This window comes from Bos mutus, chromosome 9, assembly GCF_027580195.1.
Source record: "Bos mutus isolate GX-2022 chromosome 9, NWIPB_WYAK_1.1, whole genome shotgun sequence".
Lineage (NCBI taxonomy): Eukaryota > Metazoa > Chordata > Mammalia > Artiodactyla > Bovidae > Bos > Bos mutus.
This window is the reverse complement of record NC_091625.1, coordinates 27455771-27470874: the sequence shown is the minus strand read 5'-3', so window position 1 is coordinate 27470874 and position 15104 is coordinate 27455771.

The following is a 15104-nucleotide window of genomic DNA, read 5'->3' as shown; positions in this document are numbered from 1 at the left end:
TTTCATCCTTATTACTTCTAATCTACACTTTAGCTATCCCATTCCAGTTTTCTGACTGTGGCATGCTGATAAAATCTTGGTGAGTCTACTTACAAATTTTTCTCTTCCGGGAAAGACCTTTCCTCCTGGCAGTAAATCATTTTTTAGGTCAGTCTTAACACTGTGACTCTCATGAAGACTTTCCTGACTCCTGTGTGCCTCCAGGTTTGCCTTGCTCATTAACGCCTACACTGTGTCCTTATAGTCCCTTACAACCAGGATAGTGCTCATCACATCCATGTTCTGCAGACAGAAACAAGGTTAAGACTCTGCAGATATTTATGGTATAATATCTTGTATAGATATTAATGTAAATATTGGATTTTTTGGAATGTTTGTTTATATGTCAGTCAGTGGCAACCCACTCCAGTACTCTTGCCTGGAAAACCCCATGGACGGAGGAGCCTGGTAGGCTAAGAGTTGGACACGACTAAGGGACTTCACTTTCACTTTTCCCTTTCATGCATTGGAGAAGGAAATGGCAATACACTCCAGTGTTCTTGCCTGGAGAGTCCTAGGGACGGGGAAGCCTGGTGGGCTGCCGTCTATGGGGTAGTACAGAGTTGGACACGACTGAAGCGACTTAGCAGCAGCAGCAGCAGCAGCAACTCTATTTGAGAAGTCCTTGTGAAAAGATTTTGTCTTTTAGTCATATTTGAAGGCTTAGAAATTAACACAGTTTCTAGGATATATTAGGTATACAATAAACGCTTCTTTAAAGATCTAAGAATATACTGTCCAGTACTAATGGTGGGAAAGCAAATTGGTACAACCACTTTACGTAAGTCTGGAAGTGTTTACTAAAAAATAAAGTAGTCTACCATATGACACATTAATTTCATTTGTAGCAATTTATACAACTTGAACATGTTTGCCAAGAGACATGGACAAATATGTCCATAGAAACATTTTTTTGTAATAATTGGAGGATGAAAAATAAAGTCCAAATGTCTATCACTATCATAGATGCATATCCTTATGCATCTTTCACAATGCATAAGGAAATTGTGGGGTATTGAAACAATAGAATTTTATAAAGGAAGAGAACTGAATAAGCTACAGCTACCCCAAACAAAGAGCAAAAACAGTCAATAAAATCCCCACTGAACGATCCTATTTGTATAAAATTATGAAACAGAAAATGCAGTGACAGAATCAAGGTAGTAGTTCCTTTGGGAGGTGGAGGAGGGGATAGTGACCGGAAAGGAACAGCAAGTTGGGGTTCTTATTTGCTGAAGGTGTTTATATATCCTGACCTGGTAGTTGGTTCCACATCTGCTCTGTGGTAATTCACCAAACTATGTGTTTTATACTTCAGCAAAATAAGTTTAAAAAGAAATAACTGAATGACTGATAGGCTAGAGTAAAAAGGATTTAAAATGGGTCAGTTTTAAATTTGTTGCCATGGCTTTCTGAATGTGTCTCCTGGGACAGACCCTCTGAGCTTCACCCTCTCCCCAAGAGGATGAAGAAGATGGGTCTATCGTCTGCAAAGTTCATTCCAGTTCTGGCAGTCTATGCCGAAATTAAGAGAAAAGGTGAAAGGACTCTATTTCATGTCTTTTTGAAGATGGCCTTATGCATTCAGTTCAGTTCAGTCACTCAGTTGTGTCCAACTCTTTGAGACTCCATGGACTGCAGCACGCCAGGCTTCCCAGTCCATCACCAACTCCTGGAGCTCACTCAAACTCATGTCCATTGAGTTGGTGATGCCATCCAGCCATCTCATCCTCTGTCATCCCCTTCCCCTCTTGCCTTCAATCTTTTCTGGCATCAGGGTCTTTTCCGATGAGTCCGTTCTTCTCATCAGGTGACCAAAGTATTGGAGTTTCAGCTTCAGCATCAGTCCCTCCAATGAATATTCAGGACTGATTTCCTTTAGGATTGACTGGTTGGATCTCCTTGCAGTCCAAGGGACTCTCAAGAGTCTTCTCCAACACCACAGTTCAAAAGCATCGATTCTTTGGTCCTCAGCTTTCTTTATAGACTTTCTTTATAGGCTTTATGAATTAGATCAGGTCAAATTAGAAGGAAAAATTTCCATCCTTTTGCTACATTCATGCTTAAATCAAGTCAAAATTCTGAGACACTGACAATAGGGAGCCTGAACTATAAATCTATTACAAAGTCTTTACACTGCTGTAACTCTGATTATACTACAGATAAGTAAATGTCTCAGTCGGCACAGTGGAAGATGTGTGCCTTCCTCACTGAATACAGAACACATACTGTGTAGATCTGTAGTAATGGGCTACTATAAATAGGAATGACCAACCTTCATAGATTCAGTCCTTACAACATTTAAAACCAAAACCAATTACAGACTCCTCCCTGTCCTTTGAATCTGGGTAATGATGACAGTCAACATAATTAAATCATTTCCAAGTATCAGCTCATACATTCAAATAAAATGCAAATTGAGATAATTTTACTAATTATAAATAAATATTGGATATTTTAGAAAACTCAATTTTTGCACAGAATTACTTGTATATTTATTGTATTCTTAACAATTTAAGCATTTAACATTTTACAAATTAGCCAATGTAGAGATTTGAATTTGAATTATCCAGATTACATTGTTATTAAATCTACATTTTTCAACTGTTGTTTGTCCTCAGGGTAGAATTAGGGATAGAATATGTAACAATCCTGCCTTATAATAATTATTTTACTGTATACTCAGTGTTTAGATCTGACTCTGCTTCTATAATCTACAATAGATCTTAAAGGAAAATGTTCTTTAAAATTCTTGAAAGCTAGTGAGATGAAAAATTACTTTAACTATGAAGTCTCTACTTTGAATTCTGCAAACATTGCTTCTGTGGTATATTGTTCTGTACAAGTCATGCATTAATACCCAGTTTAGTGTTATAAATCTCCTAGAGCAGAGGAGAGAGGAATCTTCCCTTTAAATATGTTTGTAATACTCACCTCTCCTCTTCCAGTCAGTCAGGAAATTTATTGAAAGACTACGCTGCAGACAATTGGAAGGACTCAGCTTAAGAATAAGGTGTGTCTCCCTATCCTCTCCCGGCAGCCTTTAGTCAGACACAGATAAGACTCAGAATCAAAAACACCTGGAGAACAGAGCAGAGGAATATAGAGTAATGAGCTGAACAAACGATAAGGATAATAGAAATACAGAAAGGAGGGTGGTTATTGTGTATGGTTACAACCCTCAGTGATTTCAAGAGGAAGATCAGCTCGTAAAGATAGCTAGATGTGTTCTGCCTGAGAGGCAGGGTAGGTGACTACAGAGGCAGAGCCATCAGGAATCCTATTGATCTTTCTCTGTTGACGCTCTCATAGCTGTTCTTACCTTCTCTCTCATCAGGTGAAGTTACCTCTTAACTCACTGAGATCATCAAAGCTTTCCGGCCGGGGTTCCCTCCTCTAAAACAGTTCAATATAACATCTTCTTATTTACATTGCTCTGTAGTGTCCACATGTTCTTTCTTCCCTGCTGCTCTTGGAGGAAGAAGCATTAGTATTTTAATTCTTGGTCCCTTTTCCTTCCCGTTCTAATACAATTCCAGAGAAACCTCTCCAGATTCATTCATTTCTCACCACGGAAATAGTTACATGACACTTTGGGGTTTTCAAAAATTATTTGGCTTATTTATATGTTCTTTTCATTGTGACCTTTACTAACTCTGCTTGATATTTAGTTAACAGTGAAAGTGTAAATATATTCCCAGCTTTAAGTTCCCTGAGGGAAGCGTGTGTATTTTCATTCTCATTTTCCCTAATGGTATCTTAGGATGTATTGTTGGATCAATAAGAGACTGTACAGTTGCTCATGCTTCATCGTTTTGTTTTGTTTTTATTGTATCTTTCCTTTTATTCATCTGTTCTTTGATTATTCCAAGGATTGCAGGTAGTCTATAGAAATAATATAAAACATGAAAGCAATGGTAAGAACATAAATATGTATTGAAAATGATCACTCATATACCTTGAAAACTTTTTCACTTGATCTCCCATCTCACCTTGCCGCTCTTCTATTTGACTTCCTTCTTACCAAGCACATCTTCAAAATGAGCGGTAGGACTGCAACCTCCACTTCATCACCACCCACTCAGTCCTTGAACTCTGTCTAGTCTGACAGTTTCTGAAAAGCTGCTCTCTGAAATTGCTTCCTCCAGGGTCATTTATGAATATACACTTAAAAATTCAAAGCACTTTTATCTTCTCACACTCTCTTTGCTCTATGACATGTAACACTGTTCTTCACAATTCTTCTTAAATAAATCAGTATCTAGCTTGGTGTTACTGAGTGTTGCTATTCCAGCTCTTCTCATTCCTTTGGCTGCTCCGTCTCTGTCTCAAGTGTTTGCTGCTTTTCTTTCTCTTGCTTCCTAAGCAGTGGTATCATATAAGGCCTAGGCATTTGTGACTTGCCTTCTCCCTCTACTATCTTCCCTGTATGATTTTATTTAATTCTATAGAGAAGCTTTATGTCCGTGATGGTACTCAGATTTCCCTTCCATTCAAGTGCACTGTCCACCAGAACACTGAACAGTATTCTTCAATGTCTGTCTTCCATTCAAAAGTTGACATGTATAAAGTGGAGACCTTTGACTTCCTCTTCAATTTGATAGCATCATTGTTAGCCAGTAACCAGGGTTTCACCATTTGGAGACATTTTTTAATGTCTTCCTTTCCTTTTCTTGCCATTTTGAGTCCCTTTAGTTTCTCTTTTCCTTTAATTTCTGCCTTCTTTCTTCCATTTGTACTCATATTAGTAAAACTTTTTATTCATTACCTTTCTGTGATAAACATTTCCAATGGGTCTTTCTACATTTTCTTACTTGAGCCAGTCTTTTATAGATTAAACATAATGAAATACATCTTCCTTCAACATTATTTACTGCCTCTCTTACTTACAGTAGCAGTTCTCAGTCCTGATTGTCAAAAAAGGCAGGGCCATCTATGTAATTTGCACACCCTGTCCAAAATGAAAATGTGGAGCCTCTTTTTTGAAAGCAGGAAAAAAAAATGCCATTAAAGGAATCAGAATATAAAATTTTTTCCACTCTTCCACAGTCTCTCAACCTGTCATGGTGTTTCTAAAATTTCTATTTAACGTTGTGCTAAGTAAAGCAAAATTAAAATTTTAAATTATTATCATGGGTTTTACTAGTCATGTTTAGATGACTAATGACAGTTTTAAGTGCTAATATAAAAGTATTTAACTCATACGGAAACATTGACATTACACAATTTTTGTTTTGTTATTTGTGTGTGCATATATATTTCTTTCTTACCAGAACAGGGGCAATACTGCACAAATCTAACTCAGATGTTTTTATTTAACTTTTTGATATTCACATTTTATTAACATTCTCATTTGGCTTAAAGGTAAATAAAGAATAATTGGAAACAAAAGAATCTATAGGTTGCCCTATTATTGGGTTTCCCTGATATCTCAGTTGGTAAAGAATCTGCCTGCAATGCAGGAGACCATGGTTTGATTCCTGGGTCGGGAAGATCCCCAGGAGAAGGGACAGGCTACCCACTCCAGTATTCTTCAGCTTCCCTTGTGGCTCAGCTGGTAAAGAATCCACCTGTAATGCAGGAGACCTGGGTTCGATCCCTGCGTTGGGAAGATCCCCTGGAGAAGGGAAAGGCTACCCACTCTAGTATTCTGGCCTACAGAATTCCATGGACTGTATAGTCTTTGGGCTCACGAAGAGTCAGACACAAATGAGCAACTTTCACTTTCATTATTCTCTTTTCTTTTATGTTAAGTCATTTTCAGTGTAAATCATTGACTAATACAGAGAAGTAGTATGAACAAGAAGGGAAATGATAAGGTCCCTTAGTGGTTTCTGTTGCTTAGAATGCCATATTTTCTTTCTGCCTTCATGCAAATTCTGGCTCAAACAGAAAACATGGCCTCTTGGGGGCTATCAACATCCCCACTTACTCAGTCATAGATGTAGTAAGCTTAACTTATATTTACTCTGAGTCTTGCTGAATGAACTTCCATACATCTTGGGTTCACCAGAGTTCTGTATTCATGGGCCACAGTGAACACTATATATGAAAAGCATGACAAAAGATAACAACAGATGAAAGATTAATGCTAATATTATTAAAAGTTTCATGGTGGTTACAGCAGAGTGTTAATTAAACTAAGGCTGGGACCCTTAGAAGCATGGAGTCCTATGAGACTACATAGGTCTTATGCCCAGAAATCTGGGTCTATATCTGTGGATCATTTTAATGAACCTATTTACATAACAGAATTTGTTACACACATTGAAAACAAACTTGTGGTTTGTCAGGAGGAAGGGAAGGAAGGGATAAACTGGGAGATTGGGATTGACGTGTAGACATTACTATATATAGAACTGCTCCTCGGCCTTTTGGCTAAGATTAAGTGTAGTATGGGGGTTTCTCTACTGACTCAGTGGTCAAGAATCCACCTGCCTATGCAGAAGATTGCAAGAGATGCAAGTTCAATCCTTGGGTCGGGAAGATCCCCTAGAATAGGAAATGGCCTACGTCAGTTTTCATTCCAATCTCAAAGAAGGCAATGCCAAAGAATGCTCAAACTACCGCACAATTGCACTCATCTCACATGCTAGTAAAGTAATGCTCAAAATTCTCCAAGCCAGGCTTCAGCAATATGTGAACTGAGAACTTCCTGATCAAGCTGGTTTTAGAAAAGGCAGAGGAACCAGAGATCAAATTGCCAACATCCGCTGGATCATGGAAAAAGCAAGAGAGTTCCAGAAAAAACATCTATTTTTGCTTTATTGACTATGCCAAAGCCTTTGACTGTGTGGATCACAATAAACTGTGGGAAATTCTGAAAGAGATGGGAATACCAGACCACCTGATCTGCCTCTTGAGAAATTTGTATGCAGGTCAGGAAGCAACAGTTAGAACTGGACATGGAACAACAGACTGGTTCCAAATAGGAAAAGGAGTTCGTCAAGGCTGTATATTGTCACCTTGTTTATTTAACTTCTATGCAGAGTACATCATGAGAAACGCTGGACTGGAAGAAGCACAAGCTGGAATCAAGATTTCTAGGAGAAATATCAATAACCTCAGCTATGCAGATGACACCACTCTTATGGCAGAAAGTGAAGAGGAACTCAAAAGCCTCTTGATAAAAGTGAAAGTGGAGAGTGAAAAAGTTGGCTTAAAGCTCAACATTTAGAAAACGAAGATCATGGCATCCGGTCCCACCACTTCATGGGAAATAGATGGGGAAACAGTGGAAACAGTGTCAGACTTTATTTTTCTGGGCTCCAAAATCACTGCAGATGGTGACTGCAGCCATGAAATTAAAAGACGCTTACTCCCTGGAAGGAAAGTTATGTCTAACCTAGATAGCATATTCAAAAGCAGAGACATTACTTTGCCAAAAAAGGTCCGTCTAGTCAAGGCTATGGTTTTTCCAGTAGTCATGTATGGATGTGAGAGTTGGACTGTGAAGAAGGCTGAGCGCCAAAGAATTGATGCTTTTGAACTGTGGTGTTGGAGAAGACTCTTGAGAGTCCCTTGGACTGCAAGGAGATCCAACCAGTCCATTCTGAAGGAGATCAGCCCTGGGATTTCTTTGGAAGGAATGATTCTAAAGCTAAACTCCAGTGCTTTGGCCACCTCATGCGAAGAGTTGACTCATTGGAAAAGACTCTGATGCTGGGACGGATAGGGGGCAAGAGGAAAAGGGGGCGACAGAGGATGAGATGGCTGGATGGCATCACCAACTCGATGGACATGAGTCTGAGTGAACTCCGGGTGTTGGTGATGGACAGGGAGGCCTGGCGTGCTGCGATTCATGGAGTCACAAAGAGTTGGACACAACTGAGCTACTGATCTGATCTGATCTGATCTGAGTACTAAAATACTGCTCCAATATTCTTGCCGGAAAGTTTCCATGGAGAGAGGAGCCTGGCAGGCTACAGTCCATACGGTTGCAAAAAATTGGACATGACTAAACAACTGAGCTTGCCCAACTAGTGTGGGCAAGAATCCCATAGAAGAAATGGAGTAGCCATCCTAGTCAACAAAAGAGTCTGAAATACAGTACTTGGATGCAGTCTCAAAAATGACAGAATTATCTCTGTTCATATCCAAGGCAAGCCATTCAATATCACAGTAATCCAAGTCTATGCACCAACTGGTAATGCTGAAAAAACTGAAGTAGTTGAATGGTTTTATGAAGACCTTTGGAGAAGACTCTTGAGAGTCCCTTGAACTGCAAGGAGATCCAACCAGTCCAGTCCATTCTAAAGGAGATCAGCCCTGGGTGTTCTTTGAAAGGAATGATGCTAAAGCTGAAACCCCAGTACTTTGGCCACCTCATGCAAAGAGTTGACTCATTGGAAAAGACTCAGATGCTGGGAGGGATTGAGGGCAGGAGGAGAAGGGGATGACAGAGGATGAGATGGCTGGATGGCATCACTGACTCAATGGACGTGAGTCTGAGTGAACTCCAGGAGTTGGTGATGGACAGGGAGGCCTGGTATGCTGTGATTCATGAGGTTGCAAAGAGTCGGACATGACTGAGCAACTGAACTGAGCTGAACTGATAAGACCTTCTAAAACTAACACCCCAAAAAGATGCCCTTTTCATCATAGGGGACTGGAATGCAAAAGTAGGAAGTCAAGAAATACCTGGAGTAACAGGCAGATTTGGCCTTGGAGTACAAAATGAAGCAGGGCAAAGACTAACAGAGTTTTGCCAAGAAACACATTGGTCATAGCAAACACCCTCTTCCAACAACACAAGAGAAGACTCTACACATGGACATCACCAGATGGTCAATACCAAAATCAGACTGATTGTATTATTTGCAGCCAAAGATGTAGAAGCTCTATACAATCACCGAAAACAAGACTGGGAGCTGACTGTGGCTTAGATCATGAACTCCTTATTGCAAAATTCAGACTTAAGTTGAAGAAAGTAGGGAAAACCACTAGACCATTCAGGTATGACCTAAATCAAATCCTTTACATTATACAGTGAAAGTTATAAATAGATTCAAGGGATTAGATCTGATAGAATGCCTGAAGAACTATGGATGGAGGTTTGTGGCATTGTACAGGAGGCAGTGTTCAAGACCATCCCCAAGAAAAAGAAATGCAAAAAGGCAAAATGGTTGTCTCAGGAGGCCTTACAAATAGCTGAGAAAAGAAGAGAAGCAAAAGGCAAAGGAGAAAAGGAAAGATATACCCATTTGAATGCAGATTTCCAAAGAATAGCAATGAGAGCATAAGAAAGTCTTCTTCAGTGATCAATGCAAAGAAATAGAGGAAAAGAATAGAATGGGAAAGACTAGAGATCTTGTCAAGAAAATTAGAGATACCAAGGGAACATTTCGTTCAAAGATGGCACAATAAAGGACAGAACTTGTATGGACCAAACCGAAGCAGAAGATATTAAGAAGAGGGGGCAAAAATACACAGAAGAACTGTACAAGAAAGATCTTCATGACCCAGATAACCACAAAGGTGTGGTCACTCACCTAGAGCCAGAAATTCTGGAATGTGAAGTCAAGTGGGCCTTAGAAAGCATCACTACGAACAAAGCTAGTGGAGGTGATGGAATTCCAGTTGAGCTATTTCAAATCCTAAAAGATGATGCTCTGAAAGTGCTGCACTCAATAGGCCAGCAAATTTGGAAAACTCAGCAGTGGCCACAGGACCGGAAAAGGTCAGTTTTCATTCTAATCCCAAAGTAAGGCGATACCAAAGAATGCTCAAACTACTGCACAATTGCACTCATCTCACAGGCTAGCAAAGTAATGCTCAGAATTCTCCAAGCCAGGCTTTGTCAGTTACATGAACTGTAAACTTCCAGATGTTCAAGCTGGATTAAGAAAAGGCAGAGGAACCAGAGATCAAATTGCCAACATCCCTTGGATCATTGAAAAACCAAGAGAATACCAGAAAAAAACATCTGCTTTAATGATTACGCCAAAGCCTTTGACTGTGTGGATCATAACAAACTGTGGGAAATTCTTAAAGAGATAGAAATACTAGACCACCTTACCTGCCTCCTGAGAAACCTGTATGCAGGTCAAGAAGCAACAATTAGAACTGGACATGGAACAACATACTGGTTCCAAATCGGGAAAGGAGTATGTCAAGGCTGTATTTTGTCACCTTGCTTGTTTAACTTATATGCAGAGTACATCATGAGAAATGCTGGACTGGATGAAGCACAAGCTGGAATCAAGGTTGCCGGGAGAACTGTCAATAACCTCAGATACGCAGATGACACCACCCTTATGGCAGAAAGTGAAGAAGAACTAAAGAGCCTCTTGATGAAAGTGAAAGAGGAGAGTGAAATGTTGACTTAAAATGCAACATTCAGAAAACCGAGATCATGGCATCCAGTCTAACAACTTCATGGCAAATAGATGGGGAAACAATGGAAACAGTGAGATACTTTATTGGCTCCAAAATCACTGAAGATGGTAACGGCAGCCATCAAATTAAAAGACAGTTACTCCTTGGAAGAAAATCTATGACCAATCTAGACAGCATATTCAAAAGCAGAAACATTGCTTTGCCAACAAAGGTCTGTCTATTCAAAGCTATGGTTTTTCCAGTAGTCATGTATGGATGTGAGAGTTGGACTATAAAGAAAGCTTGGCGCTGAAGAATTGATGCTTTTGAACTGTGATGTTGGCGAAGACTATTGGACTGCAAGGAGATCCAACCAGTCCATTCTAAAGGAAATCAGTCCTGAATATTCATTGGAAGGACAGATGTTGAAGCTGAAACTCCAATATTTTGGTCACCTGATGTGAAGAACTGACTCATTGAAAAAGACCCTGATCCTGGGAAGGATTGAAGGCAGGAGGAGAAGGGAATATCAGAGGGTGAGATGGTGGGATGGCATCACCAACTTGGACATGTGTTTGAGTAAACTCTAGGAGTTGGTGATGGACTGGGAACCCTGGCATGCTGCAGTGCATGGGGTTGCAGAGTCGGACATGACTGAGTGACTGAACTGAACTGAAACAGCTGAGCATGTGTAGACTCAGTGAATAGCCTTTCCCTTGTCTTGTCCAGGGGATCTTCCCAACCCAGGTGTCGAACCTGGGTCTCCTACATTGCAGCTGGATTCTTTACCAGCTGAGCCACCTGGGAAGCCCAAGAATACTGGAGTGGGTAGCCTATCCCTTCTCCAGCAGATCTTCCCACCCCAAGAATCGATCTAGTGTCTCCTGCATTGTAGGCAGATTCTTTACTGAGTTATCAGAGAAGCATACGTATAGACTAGATAACTATAAGAACATACTAAATAGCACAGAAAAGTACTCCTTACTCTGTAATGACTTATTTGGGAGTAGAATGTAAAAAAGAGTAGATATATGTATATGTATAGCTGACTGACTTTGCTGTACAGCAGAAACTAACACAACATTGCAAATCAAATATATTCCAAAAAAAAAAAAAATAATTAAGAATTTTAAAAAGTAGTCTCTAATCCCAACCTCTGGGAATCAGAGTGTCTAGAGTGGGTTCTAGACATGTGTATTTGAAATTAATGACAACAACTGATTTTGTGAACTGAATAAAAGTTCCTGTTCTCTCAGGTGATCACTGAAAGATGTTTATAATCAACTCCTTCATTTTATCACACAGCTCCCTACTTAGACCCCTTGTCTGTGATGCGGTAAGATTGTTTGATGTCTCCAGTTTATAGTTCCTGTTTTGGCTTACCCTGGATTGCTCTCACCGTTATCCCCAATTTCAGTGCTCACTTTCTCCTCACTACTCATGAGGATTGTACCATTGTTTTCCTTAAACACATATCGAAGCCTAACTTCTCTATAAAAATCTTCCTCCACTGCTCCAGCCCATGGTGAGCCCACCTTTTCCTCCGTTTTTATAGGTCTTATGTTCTAGGCCATTTGCTTTATGTGCAGTCGTCTACAGGGCCATTACTTATCCTTTTATGTACACGTTCTTTTTTTCTCACTAGAGTCAATGTGTCCTGAGCACCTGGTCTTGTTTTGAGGTTTAAAATGGTCATGCTAGGGTCTAAGAATTACAATTGTTCCTATAAAATCTTCAAGAATAAATAACTCTAACAAATAAGGTAGCTTCTGTTTCTAAACTTGATGGGACTGAAGTACTTTTCCGAAAGGGATTTTTTTACTCATAATTAACTTTTGTCAGTTGCCATAACAGCACTTTAAACATTATTTTTTTGGAATTTAAATAAAATCATTGAAACTCATCTGAAATGGGATACTTTACCTGTGCTGTCACAAATATCTACAAGAGTTGTTGAATCTGTTTTCTACAGTGATTCCCCCTCCATGCATGACATTTGAGTAGTTTTCCTAAAAAGACAGAATTTTCAAACAAAATAAAGAAGCTCTTCTTAATGAATTAAAAAGATGACTTTATGAAGCTTGTTTCTGTACACTTGATTTGAAGCCAGAAAAAATAGATACAATTGGAATAGTTTCTTTTGTCTTTCTTGGTTTTTAGCTGAAAATTAGTAGCCAGAAGGAACCTTATAAAATGATATAGAGTGAAAGTATGCAGTAATGTTTTCCCTGGGGAATAAGTGAGAGATTATGAAGCTGTCTCCAAGTGGTTCTCTTACAGTTTCTGTAATTACTATCAAAGCCAATGTGTTATAAAGTGAATTTGAAAAGTAAGGAATGTACTTTCAAGCAAACACACATATATCCATACATGTGGTAGTCTTATGATAAATTAATTAAAGCCGTCTCACTTTTTAAATAAATTATCAGCATATTTAATTAATGCCTAAGGCCTCCTTCCAGTTTAAAAAGTTACTTTATATTTCTATGATTGTGTAAGTGTATGAGTAGCTTTTTTTGTTAAACTTTAGTTCTAAAGGAAAAATTTTACTACATGTTATTTAGACTAGAGGTGTGGGTTTTTCTTTAAAGACAATATATTCTAATACTATATCAAATTTAGGAAAATAAGTTATATTTTAATCTATCATTTATCTAATTTCAGTTAATCATATAAATAAAATATCTCTGAGTTCTAGCAGAGTTAATGCAGGATTTGCTTCTAATTCAAATATTAAATTTAATTGTCCAATTATGTAAGTTGTGCTACATTTATAATCACCAAAAGAACCCTGGAGGCTCTTTGTGCTTTTTCTTTTAGGCCATTTAGGGAGAATGATGGACAGTCATCCTAGCTATGGCTCTGCTTTGGTTCGTCCTTTCTTTATGGGGGAAAATAGACAAGAAAAGGAAAAAAAGAAATACATCCTTGCGGTGGCATTTTATGACATTTTTACATTTGAACATCTGGAAAGCCCAGTGTGACAGTGACAACCAAACTGATAAAGCTGCTGCCTGCATTCACTATCACACACAAAAAAATATAGGCACTAAAAGCACCACTTTAATTCTGAAAAGCTCAACAGAGTTTCTCCCCATGTTGGCCTTGAAGATAGAAAGGGAAGCCACATTTATTTGAAGATGCATTCTGAGTATTGTACATCACCTACACTGGAAAACAACAGTTTCAAAGAAAAGAACATGCATTATAGGAAAAGAGAAGAGAGCAGCTGTAGAACTGACTCTAATTGCAGATCCTGGATGGATTTGATAATCAAATGACTACTCTGCATAAACTCAGAGTAAAATAGCAAAACATTAATTACTTCTATAATTGCTTTTATCTATGGAGATGTAGAACAAAATAAATGCATAAAACATTTTAAGAACAGAAATCTAAAGGAAAATAAATTTTCCATATGGAAATATCTGCAGTGGTGATGAAAAGATGTCAGAGAAAGAAATGAACCCTAAAATAAAATGCTGACAGAAAGAAAAAAGTTGGCTATCTACAATATGCTGTTATTTAAAGAAGTTACAAAATAAGAGAATATAATAAAGATAATATCTTTGGTGTTTAAAAGAAGACATGATGTACAGTCTGCCTTGGTCTTTTAGGGTTGCCATAATAAAATGCCACAACCTAGGTGGCTTATAAACAACAGAAATGTATTTCTCTCAGTTCTATAGAGGCTTGAGAATCTAAGATCTATGCCAGCATGGTCCCTTTCTGGTAAAGACCCTCTTCCTGGTCCAGTCAGCACCTTTTTTTGTGTATCCTCACATGGTAAAGGGACAAGTTAGCTTTTATAAGAGAACTGATCCCATTCACGAGAGCTCAACCCTCATGATCTGTTCACTCCTGAAGGTCTCACCTTCTAACACCATGGAGGTTACGGTTCCAGTGTGTGAAAATAGAAGGACATGAACACAAACAATCAGACTACAGCCTAGTGAAATAACTTGGCTAATTTTGGCAGAAATTAAACAAGACTTCTGGTGTTGGGGCTAATTATGCTAAAATATTGTTATTTGTGTGGTGATAAATTTTATGATTTACCTCTAATTGAATCTAAAATTTAATGAGCTATGCGCCAGTGAGCAATGACAGGAACAAAATGAATTGACTTTATAGAACATGGTCTTTAATACTGTTATGGAAAAAATGACTCTTTGATTCACCAGTTTTCTGAAATATCTGCTTATTAAAAATGGGCCCTCTTTTATCATCCTAGAATCTGGAGACTGGATCCCAGTTAGTTCTAGAGAATCTCAGTGACCACAATTTACTATTACCCCCACAGAAAAGTAGCCAATAAAATTAATTAAAATAAATAAAGAAAGAGGATGGTGATTTAGTAGTGAAAAAAATAAAAATAGGCAGTTCTTGATATCAAGGAGCAACAGACCACCAGCACCACCATTATTACTGCCACAGAGGACTTTGCTCTTCTGATGCTGGGTTCTTGGAGATGTGTGTTACACTGATTTTTCAATAAGAATGTTTTAATATAATGGCTACTGAGAAGCCCTGTGTCTGGTCCCTGCCCTATCTGGTCCCATCACCCCCTAAACTATTCTAGAAATTATACTATGAACTAGAGTAAATTCATTATTAGATTCAACTTAACTCTCTTTGGAACTGTTTTGATTTCCAGAAAAGGTTTTGACTCATCCAGGATTTCCTTGTTGATAAGAGGTGCAGTTAGATCTTGAATCTATATATTCCCAAGCTACATGTCATGTTCA